We start from the raw sequence: 27,173 nt of genomic DNA, 5'->3' as shown, positions 1-27,173 counted from the left end.
CAGTGGGCTGAATAACATTTATTATCTCGCTAATCTGCAAACAAAGATGTAAGTTTAAATAGTTGTGAATTGTACGTGGTTCACTAAATGTGGGTAAATTTCTATATTGAAGGGACAGGGGCATGATAACTAATTATAAGCAGGGAGTGAGTCAGTTCTATCGAATTAGCTGATGTGTCAAACGAGGGAGCCCTGAAATTGCAGTTCTCACGGGAAGAGGCTGCAGGAAAGCCAATGCCTTGAGAAGCACACGAGGCCAGGCCAGCTGACTTGGTGACCCTCCATCATACTTTAGGTGCTCTGAGCAGCTTTTTGGATTTGATTTCACTTGAGACACTGAAATCAATGCAGTTTACTCTCTCATCTAGGCATACGTGTGGCAAGAAACATTTCCCATTCCAACCAGAGGTTCTCAAGAGTTTACATACTCTAAGACCAACTGTAATAGTAAAACAATGAAAAATTACCTGATATTGCTCTACGAATGTCACTGTGGTCAGTTTATATGCATTATCTATATCATTACACAACGGTTCTGAAGAAGTTTTATGACTCTGACCACACCTTATCTTAAAACAACCATGACTTAATATCTTAATTTATATAAGCCAAAGACACATGCAGACTTTCTTTTCCCTGATAACCATTAAAAAGCACAAGCTTTCCTTATGCAGATATTTCAGGCTTGTTTTAATTGAGTTCAGTTCAGTTCCATCGCTGAGTCATGTCCAACTCTTTACGACCCCATGGACCGCAGCATGCCAGGCTTTCCTGTCCATCTCTGACTCCCGGAGCTTACTCAAACTCATGTCCATTGAATTGGTGATGCCATCTAACCATCTCATCCTCTGTCATCCCCTTCTCCTCCTGCCCTCAATCTTTCCCAGCATCAGGGGCTTTTCAAATGAGTCAGTTCTTTGCATCAGGTGGCCAAAGTATTGGAGTTTCAGCTTCAACATCAGTCCTTCCAATGAATATTCAGGACTGATTTCCTTTAGGATGGACTGGTTGGATCTCCTTGCAGTCCAAGGGACTTTGAAGAGTCTTCTCTAACACCACAGTTCAAAAGCATCAATTCTCAGTGCTCCGCCTTCTTTATAGTCCAACTCTTGCATCCATACATGACTAAGGGAAAAACCATAGCCTTGACTAGACAGACCTTTGTTGGCAAAGTGATGTCTCTGCTTTTTAATATGCTATCTAGGTTGGTCATAATTTTCCTTCCAAGGAGTAAGCGTCTTTTAATTTCATGGCTGCAATCACCATCTGCAGTGATTTTGGAGCCCCCCAAAATAAAGTCTTCCACTGTTTCCCCATCTATTTGCCATGAAGTGATGGGACCAGATGCCATGATCTTAGTTTTCTGAATGTTGAGTTTTAAGCAGACTTTTTCACTCCTCTTTCACTTTCATTAAGAGGCTCATTCATTCTTCTTTGCTTTCTGCCATAAGGGTGGTATCATCTGCATATCTGAGGTTATTGATATTTCTCCCAGCAATCTTGAATCCAGCTTGTGATTCCAGCTTGTATGTTTTAATTATTCCAGTAGATCACTAAATCTGCTTCCAATTCCTTCAATGTGAAGCTTTTCAAAATGCCATCTATGAGGGACTTCCCTGGTGGTTCAGTGGTTAGGATTCTGCACTTCTACTGCAGGGGGCTTGGGTTCGATCCCTGGTCAGGGAACTAAGATTCCATATGTCGTGTGGCATGGTCAAAAAATGAAACAAAACAAATCATATTCAAGACCCATTCCCTGTATCTCTGTGCTTCTGATTAAAGCCCAGCCCAGGGACTGCTGAGGTCTGTGGTAACTCTCAGTACCCCAGGGCCCTCCTGGGATTTCTCAGAAGTGCAGCTTGAAACAAGAAGTTGATGCCATTTAAAGCTACCTCCTGGCTCAGGGGGGACCCTCCAGGAAGATGGAACATATGTTATCTCATTCCAAATTTTCTTTTCTGGAAAGAGGAAAGAGAAGTGTAACAACCATTCATGAGAACTTAATATGGGCCCTGTGGTTCGCTAAATGCTAATATATTTGTTCCCTGGAGACACAAATGGCAACCCACTCCAGTGTTCTTGCCTGGGAAGTCCCATGGACAGAGGAGCCTGGCGGGCTACAGTCCTTGGGGTCACAAAGAGTCAGACACGACTTTGTGACTAAACAACAATAATATATTTGTTATTTTCCATGTTGGCAGGCTCCAGAGTCACAGGACCTCATTCACACCTTATTACCCCATTTATGAGTTATTTGGGTCTTGGTTTCCTCATCAGGACAGAAAGGATAATAATAACACCTACTTCATAGGATTGCTATGAGGATGAAATGAATATTTTTTTCTGGATAAAGTGCTGAGAACATGACAGTTACACAGTAAGCTGTCTAAGAAAACCACTCCTGTGTTGTCTACCACAACACACTCCACTCCTGTATTTTCAGTTGGAAGGACTGACTGCTGAAAACCAACCCATAGAAAGGTGCTCTTCAGCTGAATTTGGACTTTATTCCTTTGATTTCCCCTCTGCCTGGAACAACAGTGTAACTAACCTATTACTGGCTTGAAATATGTTATTTCTTTATTGGTTTATGAAATATTGGCTTGCAACATATTATTATAAATGATAATTCCTGTAGTGAACCTGTGTTAAATAAATTACTGGTGAAGACAGTCTCTGAGAGTAGTTTGCCTCCAAATAAAACATCTGTGCTTCTGACCGACCATCCATAAATCAAAAGTCCCCATGATCCCTTCCTTGGGTTTGACTGATTTGCCAGAGTGGCTCACAGAACTCAGGAAAACAGTTTACTTACTAAATTACTAGCTTATTATAAAAAGATATAACTCAGGAACAGCCAGATGGCATAGCTGCAAAGGGCCAGGTACATGGAAGGGGCTGAAGCTTCCACATCCTCTCTGGGTGTGTTACCCTCCTAACACTTCCACTTGCTTACCAGCCTGGGAGCTGTCTGAACCCCATCCTTTGGGGGTTTTACAGGGTTTCCTGAAGTAAGATGACCAATGAAATCTTTCGCCATCTATGATGGGGCTTCACAGGTGGCTCAGACGGTAAAGAATCTGTCTACAACCAGTGCATCCTAAAGGAGATCAGTCCTGGGTGTTCATTGGAGGGACTGATGTTGAAGCTGAAACTCCAATACTTTGGCCACCTGATGCGAAGAGCTGACTCATTGGAAAAGACCCTGATGCTGGGAAAGATTGAGGGCAGGAGGAGAAGGGGACAACAGAGGATGAGATGGTTGGATGGCAACGCCGACACAATGGACATGGGTTTGGGTAAACTCTGGGAGTTGGTGATGGACAGTGAAGCCTTGTGTGCTGTGGTTCATGGGGTCACAAAGAGTCAGACACGACTGAGTGGCTGAACTGAACTGAACAATGCAAGAGACCCAGGTTCGATCCTGAGAATGGCTACCCACTCCAGTATTCTTGCCTGGAAAATTCCATAGACAGAGGAGCCTGGCAGGTTACAGTCCACGAGGCTACAAAGAGTCAGATATGACTAAGTAACTAGCACACATACACACACATAAACGGAAGATTCATCCCCCAGCCCCTCTCCACTCCCTGGAGGTCAGGGGGTGGGGCTGGAAGTTCCTACCTTTTCAGTAACCAGTTGGTTCCTCTAGTGAATAGCATTCATCCCTAGGGGCTTTCCAAAAGTCACTTCACTAACATAAACTCTGGGTGGTGAACAAAAAATGAATAACAAAAAACACCTTTCTCACTCTTATCACTCAGGAAATTCCAATGGTTTTAGGAACTGTGCCAGGGATAGAGTCAGAAGACTAACTACAGATTTCTTATTATTAAACACAGTATCACAAAAGCATTCAACACAAGTTGGTTGGTTTAATCTAAATTCTGATAACAACCCTACAGGGTAGATAATAGTAATTCTCCTTTTGCATGGAAAAAGTAAGCTCAAAGTGATTAAGCAAATTTTCTTGGTCCCGCAGCAAGTGATGATGCTGGTATATTTGTACTTGAGCTAGTTGGCCTGACTTGACATTTTAAGCTCTTTTCTGTCCACCACACAGCTTCAAAGAGAAAAATCTATATGGCAGAAATGAGAACCAAGCAGAAACTTATGAAACAGAGCATCACCCTGTGGGGCCCTCCCAGGGAAAAAAAGCTTTTCTGTGCCCCCTGTTTCTGGTGTGTAGGAAAAAGCCTTCAGCCTTCTAGACTTTCCTTGAGTTCCAGAGGGCAGATCTGAGCCATTACTAAATAGGGAAGGTGGGGGGTGCAGAAACAAAGGAAAAGCAGTCAGGAAACCACAGCGCAGCATGAAGACAGAGTTCGAGTTTCTTCTCCAGGGATATATACAACCATCTGATGCATATCTTCCAGTTGTTCTACAGGAACCAAGGGCCCCACCCAGGTGGAGGATGGCAACTTGGGGCTGAGCAGGAGATTCCTGGAACACCGCCCTGTTACCTCACCAGCAACCAATCTGAAGGAAGTCATACCTCCTTCAGCCCAAATGCTGCCTTTAAAAAATCTCCCCTGAAAATCATCCAGGAGTCTGCCTGGGTCTTTCGAGCACAAGCTCCCCATTCTCCTTGCTGGGCTCTGCAATAAACCTTTTTCTGCCCCAAGCTCTGATGTTTTGGCTTGTTTAGCGTCCCTGTGCATTGGGTACGTGGCCTTGGGTGTGACAACACTTACAGAACAGGGGAGGCTATCCAAGTCATGTCTGTCCTTCATTCCTATTTTGGTCAAAATATCTGGAGATCAGATTTGCTCTAAATTCTTTCCAGAATATAATGATTATGGTAATGAACTGTGAACTCTAAATTCTGAGGAGCTATTTTATGAGTTGTGGGAAAATCTAATTATTTCTTCAGTGATATGGAATAAGCTATGTATGGAATGTGGCTTTGGAGTTTCAAGTTTAACCGTAAAACTGTTATTCTTGTTACTGTTTATACAAGAACCAATTTAAATACCTACCCAAGTTCTGAACTACTTACTGCCTGTACCTCAGCTTTCCCCCTCTTCCCTCTTCCGTTTACTTCTACATATGTTTGTGCAACAGACACTAGAAAAACTAAGCTTTTTTTCTCATTATTTTTTTTTTCCCCTTAGTAACTGATATGCTTTACTTCTATAAGTAAAGGATCCCTTAACATTGAGAGAGCTAGCAAGGAACAACGACACAGCATACTTTTCTTTTTTCCATGCTGCAGGGAAGTGGGATAGTTCAGGCACCACATCTAATCTCTTACATAAGACTTATGCAAGAGATGTGAGCCAGTTTTTTCCTGAAACAGTGCCAGAGCTAATTCAGATATTGAAGGGCCTCTGCTTCCTAATATTCCTGGTAAGCATGGCATAAGCTTACTTTACTTAGTTCACTTAGGTTATTTTTAAACCACATGGGTAAACACACACATACACACATTTTAAAACATCCTTGCCAACACAGGGCAAGCTCATACTGTATTTGTTCAAGTGTGCTTAGCCTGGATGGGGAAGGGGAATGGAGAACGTTTTGGGATGATTCATGCTACTTTTTCAATCTTTCGTAGAAAAGTACACAATAATTGAAGACATTTCAGAAACAAGCTATTGATACTCATCTGGACTTTGGTAGGACGTAACTCCAGTGTGGAAGGCAAACAGTCCTGGCAAGTGGCTCAGGAACTGGAGGTCTGTTACTTCAAGTGCGGGGTTTCCCAGGTGGTGCAGTAGCAAAGAGTTAGCCTGCCAATGCAGGAGACTTAGGAGACACGGCTTTGATCCCTGGGTCAGTAAGTTCTCCTGGAATAGGAAACGGCAATGCACTCCAGTATTCTTGACTGGAAACATTCCATGAACAGAGAAGCCTGGTGGGTTCCAAAGAGCTGGACATGACTGAGCATGCATACACGCAGTTTAAGAGTTGTGGGAGTTAGGCAGCTAAAAGTTGACTGACTCTGCCAAAGACAAAGAGGAAATCAGAAGCAGAGATAGATCAGAGATCCCTTTTGGTTGACCAGAGTCTCTGGGAGTGTTGTGTGACAACCTTGTCTTTTCTCTAACACGTGACTTGTGTCGGCTGGCTGAGCAGAAACAAGTCCTGTTAAGATATATTAGGTGGGGCACCCTTTTTCTCACATTGCAAGGTAGAGTACACAATCTCAAACCCAAGTATCAACTGACAGTCGAGCCAAGCAAAATAGCTATTGTAAAATATTAGTAAACAAAAATCTCAATTAAATAAAATCTGGAGACCAGAATGGGGAGCTCTCAGGCCCTGTGATGGCAGCAGAGACCAACGTTCTTTCCTGGCAAGGACTCAGCCAATGAAGAGCCATGGACTCTTTGTTTACTGTAGTTTCCCCCAATTTCCTTTCCACCTTTATATAAGTACTCTTCCCTTGCTGAGTGAGGACTTGCCTGTGGCTCAACAAGTGATTACAGACCCTGAGTTATAATTCTCTACTGATCCCAAATAAACCCATCATTTATTTTCCAATTATATATTTCTTATTTAATTGAAGGATAATTGCTTTACAAAATTGTGCTAGTTTCTGCCCTACATCAACATGAATCAGCCATAGGTATACCTATGTCCCCTCCCTCTTGGATCTCTCTCCCACTTCCCACCCCATCCCACCCCTCCAGGTTGTCATAGAGCACCAGTTTGAGTTCCCTGAGTTATATGGCAAACTCCCACTATTTATTTTACATATGGTAGTGTATATGCTTCCATGCTACTTTCTCCATTCATCCCACCCTCTCTTCCCCTCCTCCATGTCCACAAGTCTGTTTTCTATGTCTGCATCTCCATTAGAAAGTGAAAGTGAAAGTGAAGTCGCTCAGTCGTGTCTGACTCTTTGCAATACCGTGGACTGTAGCCCACCAGGCTCCTCCGTCCATGGGATTCTCCAGGCAAGAATACTGGAGTGGGGTGCCATTTCCTTCTCCAGGGGATCTTCCCAACCCAGGGATTGAACCCAGGTCTCCTGCATTGCAGGCAGACATTTTAACCTCTGAGCCACCAGGGAAGCGCCTTTGCTGCCCTGCAAATAGGTTCATCAGTACCATCTTTCTAGACTCCATACATGTGTGTTAATATATGATATTGTTTTTCTCTTTCTGACTTACTTCACTCTGTATAATAGACTCTAGGTTCATTCACCTCATTAAAACTGACTCAAATGCATTCCCTTTTATGCCTGAGTAATATTTCATTGTATATATGCAGCTTCTTTATCCATTCATCTGTCGATGGACATCTAGGTTGCTTCCATGATCTAGCTATTATAAATAGTGCTGCAGTGAACATTGGGTACCTGTCTTTTTCAATTATGGTTTCCTCAGGGCATATGCCCAGGAGTGAGACTGTTGAGTCATATGGTTAGTTTTATTCCTAGGTTTTTAAGGAATCTCCATGTTGTCCTAAATAGTGGCTGTATCAATTTACATTTCCACCAACAGTGCAACAGGGTACCCTTTTCTCCTCACCCTCTCCAGCACTGATCATTTGTAGATTTTTTGATGGCCATTCTTAAATGGCAACCCACACCAGTATTCTTGCCTGGGAAATCCCATGGACAGAGGAGCCTGGCAGGCTACAGTCCATGGGGTTGCAAAGAGTCAGACACAACTGAAGCAACTAAGCATGCATACACGCATTCTGACCATGGGGTCACAAAGAGTCGGACATGACTGATCAATGGAACAACAACAAAAACAGTTCTGATGGGTGTAAGGTGATATCTCATTGCAGTTTTGATGTGCATGTCTCTAATAACAAGCGATGTTGAGCATCTTTTCATGTGTTTACTAGCCATCTGTATGTCTTCTACAGAGAAATGTCTGTTTAGGTCTTCTGCCCACTTTTTGATTGAGTTGTTTGTTTTTATGGTATTGAGTTGCATGAACTGCTTGTATATTTTGGAAATAAATCTTGTTTCAGTTGTTTCATTTGCATTATTTCCTCCCATTCTAAGGGTTGTCTGTTCACCTTGTTTATAGTTTCCTAAACCCATCACCAACTCAATGGACATGAATTTGAGCAAGCTCCAGGAGTTGGTGATGGACAGAGAAGTCTGGCAAGCTGCAGTCCATGGGGTTGCAAAGACTTGGACATGACTGAGCAACTGAACTGAAATCCATGTTTACTTAAGAAATATTTAGCAGTCTGTTCGATTCAGGTCAATGCTGTCTATGAATAGAAATGACGAATAAGATATCTATTCATCTATTTATGAATAGGAAATGAATTTTAACCAAGATTTTTAAAAAAATCAAGTAATTAATTGAAAAAGATGAGTTCACACTATACATCATGAACTATATACACTTAATTAGAGTTTAATAACTTAACTGAGCAAATTATAATACATGGTGAGAATTCTAATACCACTTCATATCTATCCTTTCTTCCTGACAAGTGTTGAGTTGTTGACTTCTTTCAATGTGACTGGGAGCATTGTTTCTGTTCTAGTTTAGTCAGAATTCTCATCTTACATTGAGCCTCCAGGTTCTACTGATCTTTTTATGTATCTTCTGTTGAGTCTAGACCCAGGGAGTTTTGTTCTGAGTTTGTCACTCTTACGTATTAAAGCAGAAAATAGTCTCTTGTATTATGACTGTTCAAAGTACTAGTTTTAGGTATGGTCTCCACCAGCTATATTTAAAGGATTGCAATTCTCCAAGGATCCCTGTGGAATACTTGCCACATAGTGGAAATGTCGTCTCTCTTCATCATGTGACCTCGCACCCTCTCTCTCCGGAAACACCTTCTGTATTCTGCCTTATTAGGGCAATGAAAACATTGAAAACAGCGATTTCAAGAAGGAAGAAGTAATTTCTGGATCAGATCTGAGCATATATGACCCCTCTATTGTTCTAAGTCAATTAACATCCTGACACTTTCAAATCATTAAGAGCTCCACCTGGGAGCAGAACTTCAGTTTAACTGTTTAACCACTTCAAACTCACTAACAGTTGGGCCTTATTAGAATCACATGGCCTATAACAGGAGCAGAAAACACTTTTTAAAAACTTCCCAAACAATAAATATAACTGCCATATTTTTCTCTCAAAATTTGATTCCTCCAAGAGATATTTCATGTTTTAATCTATCCAGTTAATGGAGTCAGAACAGAACCAGCTATGGACAGAGGAAACCATGGAGCCACCCAAATACCATGGCTTTTTAAAGAGAACAGGGTACATTCTGCATCTTTAATTCTCCTCCTGAAATTCTATACTGAGAGGTATTTCAGTCATTACTTTGAATGTGAAAACTAGTTATTAAAGTTATTCCTGTGAAGGGTTATATGCTCTCAAAGGTTAATATCTGAGCTGAATTTAGTGAATAGATACCTTGAAACAAGACAGGCTCTGCTAGGTGCTGTAAGAACAGACAAATGTGCCCTGGTGCTTTGTGCCATGGGATGAGGGAGCAGAGACCCATTAACACAGAGGGGAAGGGGAACTAGACACTGGCATTGGCCAGTTCCCTGAGCCGTGAGAGGCTGCCTAATTCCAGACTGTTGCCTTTTAATGGGGCAATGAAGCCTACAGAGAATCTCTGGGTCCAGACCAGCACCGCCCAATGGAGCTTTCTGCAACGATGGAAATATTGTCTATTTGTTCTATTCAGTATGGTAGCCACTGGCAACATTTGGCTTCTGAGCATTTAAACTGCGGCTAGTACAACCACAGATTTAATTTAAATTTTTAAGTATAAATAACTACATGAGGCTAGCGTCTGTTGTATTAGACAGTGCAGGTTTAGACCATGTTCCTTTTGACAGTTCTGCCTATATGTTGCCAAGACCAAATATAATTCTAATTCTTTAGTATCCCTCCTTCTTCATTTTTTTTAATTCAAAGAATATTTTCAATTGAGATATATCAAATTAGTATTACTACTAATTATTACTTTCATATATTAACTTCTTACTAAGTACTGAGTTCATTTAACTCTAACAACAGACCTTAAAGATAAATGTTAACTTTTTCTTAGCAGATTAAATAAACAGGTTCAGAGAGGTCATAAAGATAGGAAAGGACATGTCTTTGGATCTGTCTTTGAGGTATTTATTCTTTCCCCTACTCCACACTAAAGGCACCAAACATATAAAATATTTTACAGTTATTTTTCTTGATCAAACCATAATTACATTTTATTAGCATGAATAATAAAATTTATCCCCCCTCCATCACTTTCTGAACCTATGTCTATTTGATACAGCCAAAGAGAGCTGACTGATGTCCACAGCAGAAGTGGTTCTCTTAGGAAATACAAACAGAATCATAAAAGACATGGGCAAATTTATGACTAAAAGGGCTATAAACTGCTATTATCCTTCTGGGATATAGTTATTTTTAAAGTTTGTTAGGTAGCACAGTTACAAATCACCATTGCATGTTGCTTGAAGTAGCTATTCATAGCTGAACACTGGAATGGATTGACCCTGGCATGACTCAATTCAAATCCCTATGTTCTTATGATAGGCTATTAGCAAATGAAAGGACCAGAATTCTACCTAAACCTCAGGTTTAAGTTAATAATTTACTTGTTTAGGGATGATATCAAGCTTTATCAGCACCATTATGCAAAAATATTAACTGCTTGAAAATGTAAGATGTATGAAAATCAAACAAAAGCAAAAGTATTCAAATAAATTCATGAATTCACAAGAAGCAATATTAATTTTAGAAAAGGCAGAAAAACACAACACAGTTGTAAATGAGAACCCAATTAATGAATTTTTAAGTGCTCTTTTCAGCTGTCAGATTTAGTTTTCTCAAACCAGAGTTTAGATGGTGGTAAAATGAGCAAAAGTGGAAAAAGAAAAGACTGAGTATCCAGTCAAAGCCACAGTGTCAAGAGAAAGCCAGATTTTTGAGCAAGCAAGTAAGGTCAAGGCTCAGCTGTTTTAGGAACAAATGGCACCCAGCAACGTGAGCTGAAAACGAACTCTTAAAGCTAAGAGTTAGTCCTCAGGAGAAAACCAGGCAATACACAAAATAAAAGCCCATGGTAACTGGCAAACTGAGAGTGGGTCAGGTATTCTTAAAAAGCCCACATGGGTGGGCAACTGGCATGGCTAGGACAAAGGCTGCTACAAGCAGGGAGAAAATGAAGTCAATAATGGAACAATTCAGCCACCAGGAAGACTACTACCATACAAGACAAGAAATAAAGTCTCTGAGAAGACAGTATATGGTGCGGTCTGAATGTCTGCATCCCCCTCAAATTGCTATGCTGAAATCCTAACCACCCCCCCAACCCCACAGCAATGATGTTACACAATGGAGCCCTTGGGAGGTGCTTAGGTCATGAGGGTGGCCTTCATGAATCGGATTAGTGTTCTTATAACAGACTCCTCTGAGCTCCCTCACTCCTTCCACCATCTGTGGGTACAGAGAGAACGTGCCAGCTGTGAATTAGGAAGCTGGTGGAACACAACCGTGACTGGTGCCTTGATTTCTGCTCCAGAAATGTGAGAAAAGACCTTCTGCTGTTTGTAAGCCGCCCGGACTGTGGGATTCTGTTCGAGTAGCTTGAACGGACTAAGAGCGTACAGAAGCCTAACTACTGAAGAACTAGGGTTGCATACAAGAAGCCATTTGTGTAAGCCCTGAATATACAGCTGAGAGAGAGCTAGAAGCATGGCTGACTCATTGCTGAGCAAGCAAGCCGCTCCCTCGCAGTCAGCAGACAATAACGTCTCAGCTAGTGTAGGGGTGTAGCTGGACCAAGGGACGCCGCCATTCAGTCTTTAAAGATGGTGTGACCACTGATGTGTAACCTTCTTGAGAAGATATCATGGCTCTAGGAAACAACACTGAACACATCTTTTCTTGTGGCTCACTGGGCAAAGGTCGAGGTGCCAGTTCCCTTATATGCCCATGAACAGACACGAACTGGGGGCAGTGGAAGCTTGGAAGGAAGCAGGGAGCACAGTAACCTAATTCTTACCTTCCAGTTTCTCCCTAAAGGCATAGTTGGAATTAACCAGCAATTTTCACCCTGATGGTGTAGGAACACCCTTTGTAACACAGGTGTTTTCTGATGGCAACAGCAGATGGGCCTCTTTTCATTTCACTGTCCCCTTTCTTTCCTGTGAGAAGCAAATGCTACAGTGTCTTTCTTGGGTCTTTCATACCCAGGAAAACTGCAGCATGTTCCTTTTATGTTTGCTCCAGGGATGGGAAAGATGGCGGGTACAAAAGGCCACGTTTCTCCTACAGTGCCTGATAACATGTCTCCGATGAGCCCTGCCAGTGAAGGGCACACCCTAGAAAACTCACATGTCTTGATGCTCTTCCACTGGCAGGCATTTAGACCCTTTCAATAGGTATCTATTGTGTCTCTCCATCCACGTGTATAAAAGTCATAGGAGTTGCGCTTAAGTGTTTAGCTTGCTTTTATTTTATCTGATAGGGAATATGGCTTCTGAAAGGAGCCAAGGATGGGGAAGAAATGGGGAAGGTGTATTTTGGGGCCCACTCTCCAAAAGGTGGCAGGGAAATCTGCTTTTGCTCTTTTCCATCTCAATTTTTCACTGTTTTGCATGTTTGATTCTCCCTCATAACTCTGGGGTTCAGTTTCTCTTTGAAACTATTAATTGGGCTAGAATCACAGAACACTGGAGCTACTTGGCAAAGAATCAATGTCTCATAATTATCACAAGAAAAGCATTAAAACGAGCAAAACCTATTAAGAATATTCCTGTAGACATTTATAGATACTTCCTGTAATAAAGAATGAAGTTTATATTCTGTCTGGTAGCACAATATGCCCAGGAGGAGGCAAAGATGCTATTGAACAGTGAAAAAGAACATTGCAGAGAATTTTCCAGTCACACGGTTTTAAGGATGATATTGTAAGACGGGGATAAATCTCACGATTGGAATAATACTTTCTGAGACCTAATTTTAAAAGTTTAGGCTTCTGGAAATCTCTTACTTGTTTGTTTACAATTATTCTGAACATTTGTTTTCTGTTATCTATGATGAAATTTGAAAAGAGCTGGATCCTAGACTAGGGGACTGTCCTGCTTTTGCTTAAAAAAGCCTTGTTGAGTAGCATTTTTCCATGACTTCTGAACGTTATTAGAAGTGAGAAAGGTAACTGAAGCTTCTGGAATCACAAAAAACTACAAAAGAAGCTCATTTTTATAAACAGTATTGTCTTATGTAACCCCCTGGAAGACACCCAGTTCTCACTTCTGAGAGCTCTTATGAGTCAATTTGTCATTTGATATTTTGTAGAGTTTGCAGTAAATTGGAAGAAGTGAATTCTTCCATTAAACTTCTATGGTAAACTAAATCAACACAATTTTGTACTGCACTTCTGTGAGGGAAGCTATTTTATCTCCTGTCCTTGCCCCAGCTGGTTCCCAACATCGAAAACAGTTTCTTACATGTGCTACAGGCCCAATAAGTATTTGCAGCATGAAATTGAATTTTGGAAAATTTTCCTTCTTTGGGGTATGGAACTGAAAAAATTATGAAGCCAGAAAGTTTTGCACCCCCCACCCCCATGAATTCCCGGCGCACCAACCCCCCACTACCCCTCACAAGTATCTGCCTTTCGTGGGGCTGGTGATGAGAATAAACCAACAGGAAAATAAGATGCTGATTTATTAATAGCTGGGCAAGGACTCAATCATTCCAACTCAAGGCAGATTTGGCGAATAGGGTTTAAGTCCTGGGCAGCTCAGCTGGTAAAGAATCCACCTGCAATGCAGGAGACCCTGGTTCAATTCCTGGGTCAGGAAGTTCGCCTGGAGAAGGGGTAGGCTACTCCTCACTCCAGTATCCTTGGGCTTTCCTGGTGGCTCAGATGGTAAAGAATTCACCTCCGATGCAGGAGACCTGGGTTCAATCCCTGAGTTGGGAAGATCCCCTGGAGGAGGGCATGGCAACCCACTCCAGTATTCTTGCCTGGAGAATCCCCATGGACAGAGAAGCCTGGTGGGCTACAGTCCACGGGGTCACAAAGAGTCGGACACAACTGAGTACAGCATAGCACAAAGAAGTCTAAGAAAGGCTTCTTTTTGTTTGGCCCCTGAGTCTAAGATGAGCAGGAGTCCACTTACCGCCAAGATGCATCAAGATAGAAGAAGGTCTTAAGGCAAGACAGCAGCACCATGAGGGTCCTGGCTAGAAGCACAGAGCTGACCGTGCGGACACAGGAAATGACGCAGATGAGGTTGTCCTTTAACACACCGACATTCTGACCAGAGTTAAAAAGTGGCCAGTGGGAGGCTTATGTTCTCACCAACCAGGAAACCACTGGTTCTACTCTGGGTAGGGACTAGTGGAGGACCGGGGTGGGGGGCAGAAGAGTGGCGGTGTCTGCTCTCCTCCTGGACAGAGGTGGGGAGCGGGAGAGCGAGCTGAGGGTCCCTGACAGGGAAGCACAGACACAGAGGTGGAAAGTGAGTGTTGAACTCTCTTGTTGGACTCCTGTGGAACTCTACTCACCAAGGAAACCAGGCCATAGAGATGAGATTTTCGCCCTGGACCCAATTCAATACATGAATGGTCACCATTGGACTTCCACTTGACACCCCCAACCCAGCTTCAACCTTTCCATTTTATTTCCCGCGACTCAGTAAGCTGCCACTAAATTAGACTTCTTTTCAGTTCCTTAAACAGCCTCTGTACTTTTCTGTCTCCACATCTTTATTTTATTCCCTTCCACCACTCTGTCATAAACTTGCACAGTGGGGCCTCCATATCCGAGGGTTCTGCATCTGTAAATCTGACCAGCTGTGAATGGAAGATATTATTTTTTTAATTTCAGAAAGTTTGAAAAGGCAAAACTTAAATTTACCTAGTGCAGGTAACTATTAACAGAGCAGAAGCCTGGAGTGCTGTAGTTCATGGGGTCACAAAGAGTCAGACACGACTTAGCGACTGAACAACAACAATAAGTAATGTAGAGATGATTGAAAGTATATGGGAGGGCGTGCATTCATTATATGCAAACACTGTACCATTTTATATAAGGGACTTGAGCGTCCGTCCTAGAACCGATTTCTCCCAGGCACTGAGGGATAACTGTACATCCTTCAAGACCCAGCTCGGATAACACTTCTCTATGAGTCTTTTGACCACCCCAACCAGAAACAATCATGCCTTCATTGGTGTGCCCAATGTGCGTCTTACCGTGCAGAGAGCAAGGACCTAGCAGTTTGAGTCTGAAACCTGGCTCCCCAGGCTTTTAGTTTTGACCTTGAGCAACTTATCTTTTTTCATTACTAGATTTCCTCATAGTATTTTATGTAGGGAGTTGCCATGTCATAGTGATTAATATCATGTGGTTTTTCCAGTAGTCATGTGTGGATGTGAGAGTTGGACTATAAAGAAAGCTGAGCACTGAAGAATTGATGCTTTTGAACTGTGGTGTTGGAGAAGACTCTTGAGAGTCCTTTGGACTGCAAGGAGATCCAACCAGTCCATCCTACAAGAGATCGGTCCTGGGTGTTCACTGGAGGGACTGATGCTGAAGCTGAAACTCCAATACTTTGGCCACCTGATGTGAAGAACTAACTCATTGGAAAAGACCCTGATGCTGGGAAAGATCGAAGGCAGGAGGAGAAGGAGACGACAGAAGACAAGATGGCTGGATGGCATCACTGATTCAATGGACATGAGTTTGAGTAAGCTCCAGGAGTTGGTGATGGACAGGGAAGCCTGGCATGCTGCAGTCTATGGGGTCGCAAAGAGTCAGACACAACAGAGTGATTGAACTGAACTGAACTGAACTGAAATTCATAATGCCTGGCAGACAGTAAGTCAGTCTCCAAAAAGGAAGCCTACCATTACAGGTGTAGCCATCCTTAGCATCAATTACAAGATATGGTCAAATTATATTTATGTGTAGACCTGAGTTATCTCCTCCTACTGTGTAATTCACCTGCTGTGGGAAGGAATTCACAGCTTCCCATTTCTGTATCCCTGCCACCCTCACTCCAGCCTCTCGCATGATGCACACACACAACATAGGTGATCAACAGAATGGACTTAAATGCACCAAAATAGACTTGGCTGTCTATTGTTGTACATCAGTTCATATCAAACTCAATCATTAATTGCTGCTTACCTTAAAAGGGCACCGTATAACCTAATTAGTACTGCAGAACACTACATATATTCATTTACTCAAAGTATCAGATGACCAAAGTTTGTATTTTTGCAATCAGATGTTCTTTTAAAAACAGAGCTTTGTTTGAATAAAGAATTAGAACCTATTAATCTTTTATCCTAACCGTTTGCTGAGCCCCTGCCAAAACTTCAGGCTTTGCCAACCTTTTTTCCTCCACCTCTTTAACAATTATTTTCTTTAGAGCTAATCTGATTTTGCTGTTACAGCACACTCATCAAGATCGCGGAACAGACTCCACAAAACGAACAAAGATTGATGAAATGCTGTTCATCATTGAAGGTAATGACGATTCTCTACAATCTGTACCCTGTGTCTCTCTGTTTTACCAGGGCAGGCTTGTGCCACAGCCCCGCTGGAACCGTGGCTAAACTTTGTGGAGTAGACAGACCATCGATTCAAGCATATGCCTCTTAAGCTCAGCTTGAAAAAAAATAAAATTAGGAAAAAAAAAAAACCCAAAAACCCAACCTGTGAGTATGGGAAGTTTACATGCCATGAACTCTACACCATCATTAAAAGCAGAGTTCTTCCAGAATCTGGAAGTAACCAACAGGGCCCCTTTGTTCCAGCCCTGCAGTCCTAAAAGAGCAGTTCCAAGCCAAACAGCTCGGAGGGGCACCCAGTTCGCCCTGGGCACGGCTGCCAAACAAACGCCCAAGACGGTTCCCAGGAACCTTCCGCGCCGGCTGAAGTGTTGACAGGCTTGCGAGCAGAAAGATCGGGCTGTTAATACGAATCTACAGCTCAAAGAGTCAGAAACCAACCTACTCATATTTCCCAGCCCATCCTCCACTCCCTTTCTCTCTTCTCAACAGTCCAAGTACAGATTCTTTTTTTTAAAAAACCTTCTTCAGTAAAGTATTTACGTCCCCTGCTTCCCTCCACCCGGAAAAAATATAAAAAGCTGTTAAGGTTCTTGATGCCAAGCGGAGTCAGCTCAGCTCCCTCTCTGCCCGCCAGCCCCACCCCAGGTTCTCGCGGATTCCAAGGGGCGGGGGGTGCGGGGCGGGGCAGCCTTGGCAGCTGCACCCGGGCCGGGTCCGCCCTCACCTCCTGCTCGGTCATGTCTTCTTGGGGCCTCATGGGACATGGAAAGTGTCTTTTGCTTACAGAGAATGCGGGAAGCCCGGCAGCCGCCCGGCAGCCCATGAAGCTTTTCATTTCACTTTCTTCTAAAAAGCCTTTTATTTTTCTAAACACACCTCCAAGACTGGTCTGATGGTTTTAGAGACACCGGTCCCTCCATTCACAAGATATTAATGCTAGCTAATGAAGCTCTGAGTTGGTAGACTTAAAAGTTTAATGAGAGGTCAATTAGACCTCGAGAAAGCTGGAGGGAAAAGTTAATGAGTCAGAGAGAAAGAGACCGAAAATGCTAGCTGCTCCAATACTGATCTTCCTCTGTTTCTACAGTAATAAAACCCTTGACATTGAGCTGACATACCTGACCGCCTAGAATAGAGCCTTCCTTCCTCAGGGTCCTCAGCAGCTATGGGAGGCCATGTAACTAAATTCTGGACGATGGGATGGAAGGAGCAGCTCTAAATGCTCTTTGCAGAGCACTTTCCTGAGTCCAGCGCAAGCCCATTCTTCCAGCCCTTCCTCAATCCTGCTGCTTGACCAGGGACCTGGTGCCAAAGACAACATCCCAGGAATGACTACCGGGAGTAAGAAGACAGAGGAACCTTGCACGATGCAGCCACACCACCACCCCTGGAGTGTCTATCCCTGGACTATTGCATGAGAGAGAGAGAGACATTCCTATCTTGTTTATGCTACTGTTCATTTGAGTTTCTATTTTATTTCATGTAGCCAACCATAATTTAAACAGAGTTGGGTTTTCCATGAAGCGAATGAAGTGTAAAGTCAGAAAGCCTCGCTTGTCTGGGATTATTCCAAGGCTGGGAGGAAATTTAGTGTTGTTTCCATGGTCATTTTGTATTCTTTTCCTTAATGGGTTCCCCTAAACTGCATAAGCCCCACAACCCTGAATCTTACCTCATCTTCAGTAATTCAATGAAGCTCTTCGTGCGCGTCTCTTCTGGTAAGTCAACCTGAAATAAAGAACAATAAATATGTCAGTTTTTTCCTGCATGACGTAAACTCCAACATACTTGGTGAGATTTAAGAATATTACTGCCCACTGTTTCTCAAAGTATACATTCCTAGATATTAATGATTGCTATATGAAAAAAGTTTTATGATCAAGTCATTTGGGGAAATGCAATATAAGCTAAAACATTTGTGTCTATGATTTTAACTTGAACATCTCTCAGAGGATTTGATTTGCCAGTGTGAATAGGGAATCTTCCTGAGAAAGAGAAGGCTCTGTTTTTGAAACTTGAAAGTGAAAGTACCTCAGTTGTGTCTGACTCTTTGCGACCCCATGGACTGTATAGTCCATGGAATTCTCCAGGCCAGAATACTGGAGTGGGTAGCCATTCCCTTCTCCAGCGGATCTTCCCAACCCAGGGATCAAACCAGGGTCTTCTGCATTGCAGGTGGATTCTTTCCAACTAAGCTACCAGGGAGCCCAGGATGACTAACCATCTCTCCCATCTAAGGAGTAGTCTGTGGGCTAGTTTTCTGTGGAGCAAGATTCAGAAATTCACCAGGTCTCAGCTGGAAATATTTTTATGTTTTATTTTTTAATATTTATTTTTATTTATTTGGCTGCACCAGATTTTAAGTTGCGGCATGCAAACTCTTAGTTGCCGCATGTGGAATCTAGTACCCTGACCAGGGATCAAATCCAGGCCCCCTGCATTGGGAGTAGGCAGTCTTAGCCACTAGACCACCAGGGAAGTCCCTGTGTTTTATTTTTATAGCATTAGTGGAACAAGGTGATTTTTCTTCCTCATCTTTTCTTAAGTTGCTGTCTGAAGTTTGTTGTCCAGTAAACATGAATGCCAACAACACTGCCATTTTTAGATTGACACTGGCCCATCTCTCAAGTCTCCAACAAAAGCTAGGAATATTATGTACAAAGTATTAGATCACCTCTGCAGGAAAGGGTGTGATTTCAGAGGAGCTGGGGTCACACTGAGGTTTTATCTCCCATGAGGAGGTTTTTTTGATAGTGAGGTACAAAAAGCTACAACCACAGTTGAGAAGTAGTTTGCATAAAATATCTTTTTTTTCCCCCTTATGTCAATGCTTGTAGAAATGTCCCAGCTCATTTGTGAGTTAGAATCTCATTACAGGGAAATAATTAGTCCCCATGCTTCTTGCCTTTAACTAAAATTTTAGCATTCACACTTGTATTTGTCTTCTCAAGTTTCTGTAAGAGTTCCACAAACTGGGTGACTCAAAAAAATAGGATTTTACTTTCTTGCAGTTCTGGAGGCTAGAAGTCTGAAATCAAGATGTCAACAGGGCTGTTCTTCCTCTGAGACTCGGGAGAATCCTGCCTTGCCTCCTCCTAATTTCTGATAGTAGCCTTCAGTCCTTGGGGTTCCTTGGCTTATAGCTGCATCCTACAATCCCTGCCTGTTTTCACATGGTTTTTCTCTTTTCACAGAGGTTAGAACTTCACCATATCTTTTGGGAGGATACAGTTCAACCCATAACAACACCAAAGAACCCTTATTTATCTGTGGGGCAGCATGCTGTCATAGTGCACAGAGCTCAGAGCCAGGGGTCAGAAACTCTGGGCAAATGTCTAGCCTACATTTTCATACACATGCTGAGAATAATAATACATGCCTTGATGTCCATCTAAGGGTTGTGACAAAGATTTGGAAAAGTGCTTTGTGGCCTTTCAATGATAGTAAGTGCTATCGCTATCTTTAAGGAGAAACATGGCCAGTGTGGGCAATCATCATTTAGTACATAATCCCATGGGCTTCCCAGGGTGCCTCAGTGGTAAAGAATACACCTGCCAATGCAGGAGACATGGGTTTGACCCCTGGGTCAGGAAGATCTTCTGGAGGAGAAAACGGCAATCCACTCCAATATTCTTGCCTGGGAAATCCCAGGGACAAAGAACCCTGGTGGGCTACGGTCTGTTGGGTCACAAAGAGTTGAACATGACTGAGTACACACACGGCAGCATATCATCCCATACCTAACTGTAGACAATCATTTTGACCTCTATCTCATTCAGTTACTTACTAGACAAGGATAAGATTTTTTTCCCCTTTTTTTGCTGCCCGTGCATTGTTAACCAAGCAAAGTCAGGTGGTGAGGTGAATCCTTGCAAGTGCAGCCAACTCAGAAATTGAATATGAAGCACTGAGTAATGGGAAAATGCCCATAATGCTTTAATAAAATTCTCTGTGTTTTAACTCAAAGGACTGAAAAATGTCAGTGAAAGGTTTTTTTTTTTTAAAGACTAGATATTAATGAGTATATTCAAAATTCCTCAGCATTCATTGTCTATAAATGGCAACCCAAAGTTTTTGATGCAATAATAATAAATCAGTAGAGCCGACTCCTTAGAAAAGACTGATGATGAGAAAGGTTGAAGGCAGGAGGAGGAGGGGACAATAAGAAGATGAGATGTTTGGATGGCATCACTGACTCAATGGACATGAGTCTGAGCAAGCTCCGGGAGATGGTGATGGACAGGAAGCCTGGCGTGCTGCAGTCCATGGGGTCGCAAAGAGTCAGACATGATTGAGCGACTGAACAACAGCAGAGAAGTGGTTCCTAAACTGAGGTCCTTGATCTCTAGAGACACTGGAGATAGTAATAGGAATTTGCATACAAGCTTTAATTTTGCCTAAGTCCCTAAAATCATCTTTTCACTTAGTTAAAGTTATCATAACTAAAACGTTCATCTTTTTTCTTGGGTGTGAATTTATTACATAATTTTGACTATACTGGTTTTCTCCTGTTGGGTAGATGTTCTCCTTGGCAACCGTATACCTTTTTAGACCAATACAAATGAATCAATTATGATGACACATTTAAAATCATTTAAAGAAGTAAAATGGAGTAACTGGTTCAGGCCACCAACATGGAGCTGGGTGGCTCTTATGGATTTGGTTTCAGACCCAGTTTCGGCATTACAGAGAACCTGAATTGTCTGAACTGTATCTAACTTGTGGACACCACCAGCATTTTCAAAATAGTATCTGCTAGCAGCTGCCAGCTACAACCTTCTGGTCTCAAGGTTGTAATTTATAACTATGCAACCATTTCAGAACACAGTCAATCCTTGCTTAACATGCACTCTTACTTCTTGCTAGCTCCAATCCTATTTTTTGACAAACATCTTATGTAACTTTTCAGTTCAGATTGTTATTGATTATCTACATCAATGTTTATATGTGTAGTTATTTTGGTATACAGAATCTTAAGAAAACATGAGAACAAAAGGAGATTGAGATTTAAGAAAGGATTCTCAGTAGTTAAAATGTTGAGAAAAGGGTAGATTAAAAAGGTGGCTACTGATCATATGACCCCCCTTTTCAAAACAAAGGCAGTCTCCCAAACTCTGTTCTATTTTGACTTAAAACCATTACTTGACTTAAATGCCTTAAAACCATTACTGTGACCTTCTAGAATTTCCTGAACAGTTTTCTGCTATTTAAAATGTAGTTGACTGATTCCTTTCACATTTCAGAAGTTTCCTGTATCATTTTAATGATTATCTAGAGTATGACTTTGCTCTCAGCATTATTAAGTAAACAGAGACAAAACACTAGGAAGAAAAATTTATATATTTAGGCAAAACCTTAGAGAGGGCAGAATGCTTTTATGATGTGTGGGTGCATGGGTGCTCAGTCGTTCACTCATGTCCGACTCTTTGTGGCCCCATGGACTGTAGCCCTCGAGGCTCCTCTGTTCAAGGGATTTTCCAGGCAAGAGTACTGGCCCGGGTTGCCATTTTCTCCTCCAGGGGATCCTCCCCACCCAGGGATTGAACCCACGTCTCCTCTGTCACCTGCCCTGGCAGGCAGATTCTTTACTACTGAGCCATCTGGGAAGCTTTTATGACACAAAACCTGAAGCAAGACAAAGTCTGGGAAGGCAGAGTCACCATTCCTGAAAGGTCTCAAACCCCAAATCACAATACTCTACACAAGGAGCCAATGGTGTTCTAGTAGATTTAGTGACGCGATCTCCCTTGTTTATGACGTGAAGATCCCATGTAGTCCCCCATGCTGTCTGGAATCCCTGAGGAAATCAATAGAAACTACATCCCTGACCATTCTTAGCTGGTTTCTATCACTTTCCCTAAACTTTAATTTTATATGATCTTACGAATCATACAGGTTTTCCTTGTGTGTGTGCGCTAAGTTGCTTCAGTCGTGTCCGACTCTTTGCAAACCCACGCCCTGTAGCCCGCCAGGCTCCTCTGTCCATGGGGATTCTCCAGGCAAGAATACTGGAGTGGGTTGCCATGCCCTCCTTCAGGGGATCTTCCCAACCCAGGGATCAAACCCGCATCTCCTGCATTGTCAAGAAGGTTTTTTATCACTAGTGCCACCTGGGAAGCCCCACAAGTTTTTCTTAGAACTGCATAGATCTTTACAACAAAGCACTTTTCACTCCCTGGGGAAGATGTTCCGAAGGCCAGGGTATGCTTTCCTTTCATCCAGAGACTCAACTTTAAGCAGCTCCTCATCTCTACCTTTTCTAATAACTTGTTTTAAAATCAGTTCATTTTCTTTCAAAGTGGGGTATCACATAACATTCTCCGCTGGAGGGCATATGCAGTGAGAAAAATCACTCCTCTAAGTGATTTTCAAAAAATGTATCCTTTCTCGTAAGGTATATCTTACATACATATCAGCATGAAGGGCTCTGCTCAATGACATTTTACTCAGTGAACCTATTTGTGGGGCCAGAAATAGAAAAAGAAATCAAAGTTGATCAGCACTCTAGGTGCCCCTCTAAAGCCACCCCCCAGTCACTCCCAACCCTACTCCACCCCTGAAAATAACTTCTAAAAAATTTTTTTATCACTACAGATTAATTAGTCTGATTTTAGTCAGAATATATCCATCTGTACATGACTCAGTTTCCTATTTGTTGAGGCTGCTGAAGCAGTGAGTGGTTCATTTTTATTGCTGACTCATACTCTGGTATGAAAATGCAACAATTTATTTTTTTGTTCTTTCTCGGATGAACCTTTGGGTTATTTCTAACATTTGACTCTTAAGAACACTGCTTCAATAAAAATTGTTGTGCGTGTCTTTTAGAGAACACACATATTTCTGTACATCACTACATTTTGCTATTATCTGTGCTCTCGATATTATTTGCATTTATTGTGTCTGTATGGCAGAATATAATATAATGGTGTCTTACTATGTATCTCTTCTCAACTCCTCATTCAGGAGCATCAGGTAGGTAGCATCACACTGGTTTTGTTGGCGATAAACACACCAATGAGACTGGCAATTACTAAAAGTCAGGACTTAGTGTTTTGTTCAAGACTTGTTTTGTTCTTGATCTTGTTTTGTTCAAGATCATCAAGACTTACAAAGATGGATAAAAATATTAATAATGCAGATTAAGTGTAAATGTGTATCATACCAGTAGTCACTGCATTGTTAATAGCATAAAAATAGAGAAAATACCTTTGAATATTTGAAAACCATTATTCAATTCAGCAAACAATTCTTCTTGTTATTGACAAGTGAGTGAAATTTCAAAACACGTGTTTTTGGTTTCACTTTGTTCTACTTGTGAACATAAACAAAAATATCAGTCAACATTTATGTTGGATATCCACTTGGAGAATGTTAAACATTTGTTAGACAATCTCTGGTCAGAAGGTACAATTATGTTCAGTTTTAGTAGAAAAGACCAAACAGTTTTCTAATTTACACTCTTATCAGCAGTACATGAGAGTTTCAGTTGCTCCTCACGTGCACATGTACTATTTCCTTCCAAGTACTTTTTTTTTCAGTTTTAGTCATTCTGATTCATCTGATATAGCACTGTTGTTCTTATTTGCATTTCCCTAATGACTAATAATGTTGAGTATCTTGTCAGTATTAATTAGTCTTCTGAATATCCCTTTGGGAAGTGTCTATTTTTATACCTTTTGTGCATTTTCTTATTAGGTGGACTGTGTTTTTCTCATTGCTTTGCAGGAATTCCTTATATATTTTTTGTATATCTTGTGTCTGAGGTCTTCTATCTTCTATAGATCTTTGTCAAATATACATCTGACCATTTGCAGCTTAACTTTTCCTTCTCTTGATGGTGCTTTTAAATCTTAATTTTAATACAATCCTATTAATCAACCTTTCCCTTTATGGTTTCAGTGATTCATTAAAAAACATTTGCCTACACCAACGTCACGAAGACACTCTCCTAGGTTACATTCTAAAAGCTTTATTGATCTTTCATGTTTAGATCTATAGTGTGCCAGGAGTCAATTTTTGTAGGTGATGTGAGATGACCATTTAAATTGCTTTTTTCTACATAGGTTTCCAAATTCCATCTAAGTTTTCCAAATGGATACCCATATACCATTTGTTCAAAATACCATCTTACCCTATCGCAGCGTAGAGTTGTTCAGTCGCTTAGTCACATCCAACTCTTTGCAACCCCATAGACTACAGCATGCCAGGCTTCCCTGTCCTTCACCATCTCCCGGAGCTTTGTCAAACTCATGTCCATCGAGTCGGTAATGCCATCCAACCATCTCACCCCTTGTTGTCCCCTTCTCCTCCCACCTTCAATCTTTCCCAACATCAGGGTCTTTTCAAATGAGTCAGTTCTTTGCATCAGGTGGCCAAAATATTGAAGTTTCAGCTTCATCGTCAGTCCTTCCAATGAATATTCAGGACTGATTTCCTTTAGGATGGACTGGTTGGATCTCCTTGCTGTCCAAGGGACTCTGAAGAGTCTTCTCCAACTTCACAGTTCAAAAGCATCAATTCTTTGGTGCTCATCTTTCTTTATAGTCCAACTCTCACATCCATATATGACCACTGGAGAAACCATAGCTTTGACTAGACGGACCTTTGTTGGCAAAGTAATGTCTCTACAGTGTAGAGTAACTGGTCATAAGTTGAACAACTGTCTATCTCTTTCTGGACTCTGTTTTGTTCCACTGGTTTATCTGCCTTTCCATGTATCAAGCCCACAGTGTTTAAAATAAGTCTTGATATGAGGTTGTGTAAGTTCTGTAACTTGGTTCATCCTCAAGATTGTTTTTATTATCCTTGGCTCTTTATACTGTCATAAAAATTTAGAATTAGCTATTTCTTGAGAGAGGGATCAAAAGGGAGGGGATGCCACATAACATAATCTATTGGCATGTAAGTAGTGTGTAGTCTCTCCTGATTTTGATGATGCATTAGGCTTATGAGCTCCAAATTAGAATGACTGGGTCAGTAAGTAGTAGAAGACTTCAAATCAACTGGTTTAAATGTTAAAGCACTTTGTTATCTCAATAAACAAGATTTTACTTATGGTATGATCAATATCTCTGGGTTCACTTCCATATGATTCTGTCTTCCATGTGTTTTGGTTTTATCTTAAGGCTAAGAGATCACTTCATTTTCAAGTAACATGTCCATAAATAACAACATTCAAAGGAAGGAGCACTCTTTCTTTTTTAGGTTTTTCTCAGGACAAAAAGTTTTCCAATCAGACATCCCCCTCTTGCCTCATTAGCCAGAATTATATCCAATGTCTTTGCCTAAATCAATTACCAGTTAAGAGAATGGGACCCCCATGAATGACTCAGATAGGACCTTGGACTAGGATTATTTCTCATTAGGTACATGTTCTTGCCAAAGAGGGTGTCTATCTGAACAAAAACAGAGTGGAAGCTATGGGGTAAGTATATAAATATTTCTGCTACAATTTCCCTTTGGTTACTCAACATCCAAACACATTCTACTTCTTCTGTCTTCACTTCCAAAGATAACTATGCTTGTGTGAATGAACATGACTGCTTTCTTAGATGAAAATAACCCAGTGTCTCTTTTAGTTAATATGTCCAGCTCCAATTCTAGTGTCTCTAGATGTTGTGAAGTCTTACCAGAGCCTTCACTTTCCAAAAGAACCAGAGTGCTAGAAATCCTCTAACACTCTATCTCTTTGTAGTCATCTCTATGCAAATATAAGAGCAAACCTCACTGCAGTTAGGGGACATTCTGAAGGACTCTTTGCCCATCTCTTGATTTGACATCTGCATCGATCCAAGGTCCCTTATGTCAGGAGAGCTGGGTATCACTGAGCCCTTTGTACACATTTTCCTGACTCTCTCCAAGGTATGAACATTCAGTGATGATGAAAGTTTCATTATTGCTGCTCAGTTCCTGCTTATACACGAGACATTTTATGATTCCAGTTAATACAAGATAACCACTGCAGAACAGGAATAACCAACGCACTTAATCACTAGATTGAGGCTTCTGATCTTGAGAGACGATGCTTTCCTATTTTAACAGTCACCACCACTGCTGCTGCTGCTAAGTCGCTTCAGTCGTGTCCGCTCTGTGCGACCCCATAGACGACAGCCCACCAGGCTCCACCATCCCTGGGATTCTCCAGGCAAGAACAGTGGAGTGGGTTGCCATTTCCTTCTCCAACAGTCACCACAGGAAACCCCAAAAACAGTATTCAGAAGAGGCCTCCAGGAAAGCAGAAATACTCACGGAGTCTCAGGAGGACAGAGCAGATGCTGTGCTGACTCTATGAGTTGGTCAACAGGTACGAGCAGGGTCACGCTTCGATCTCATCCCAGCAACCCTGCTCCGGACTTGCTAAGAGAGAGGACAAAAAGAAACAGGGAGGGATAAAGAGAAGATCAGGACCTGTCTGAAAGTCACATGCTTACTCATCCCCATTTCCCAGACATCTTCCTCTGAATCATAGAATGGTGGAGAATCTGGTAAACGGGAAGGGGAAGTTCCAGCTAAGACACAATCTTTGTACATATTCGGTCAGCCGAGTTCAATGTCATTCATTTCAGTTGAAACTGATAACACTTTATTGAGGTGGTCCAAAGCAGACAGATCTGTATCTAAGCATCTTATTTTTAGTGACATATTTTTAACTGTGGGTGTGGCCTCTGGGAAAGTTATGTAACCAATCTGAGG

At 41.8% G+C, this 27,173-nt stretch overlaps 1 long non-coding RNA gene and 1 other non-coding gene across 2 annotated transcripts in view; one reads left to right on the top strand and one right to left on the bottom strand.

Annotated features, from left to right (window-relative positions):
- The window catches only part of LOC122432523, a 32,820-nt gene extending 5,982 nt beyond the window's left edge, over positions 1 to 26,838 (bottom strand). The window contains exons 1-2 of the long non-coding RNA XR_006266860.1: positions 26,730 to 26,838; positions 18,154 to 18,209 (exon numbers count right to left, since the gene is read on the bottom strand). This is a non-coding gene — a long non-coding RNA (uncharacterized LOC122432523). The remainder of the gene's footprint in view (positions 1 to 18,153; positions 18,210 to 26,729) is intronic.
- TRNAR-UCU lies at positions 1,614 to 1,686 on the top strand. Its single transcript has one exon. It is a non-coding gene; the product is annotated as a tRNA-Arg (tRNA).
- Positions 26,839 to 27,173: the final 335 nt, after the last annotated feature.

This window comes from Cervus canadensis, chromosome 31 (assembly GCF_019320065.1).
Source record: "Cervus canadensis isolate Bull #8, Minnesota chromosome 31, ASM1932006v1, whole genome shotgun sequence".
NCBI lineage: Eukaryota > Metazoa > Chordata > Mammalia > Artiodactyla > Cervidae > Cervus > Cervus canadensis.
Note: the sequence above shows the minus strand (reverse complement) of the source record. Positions and strands in the feature narration are given on the sequence as shown.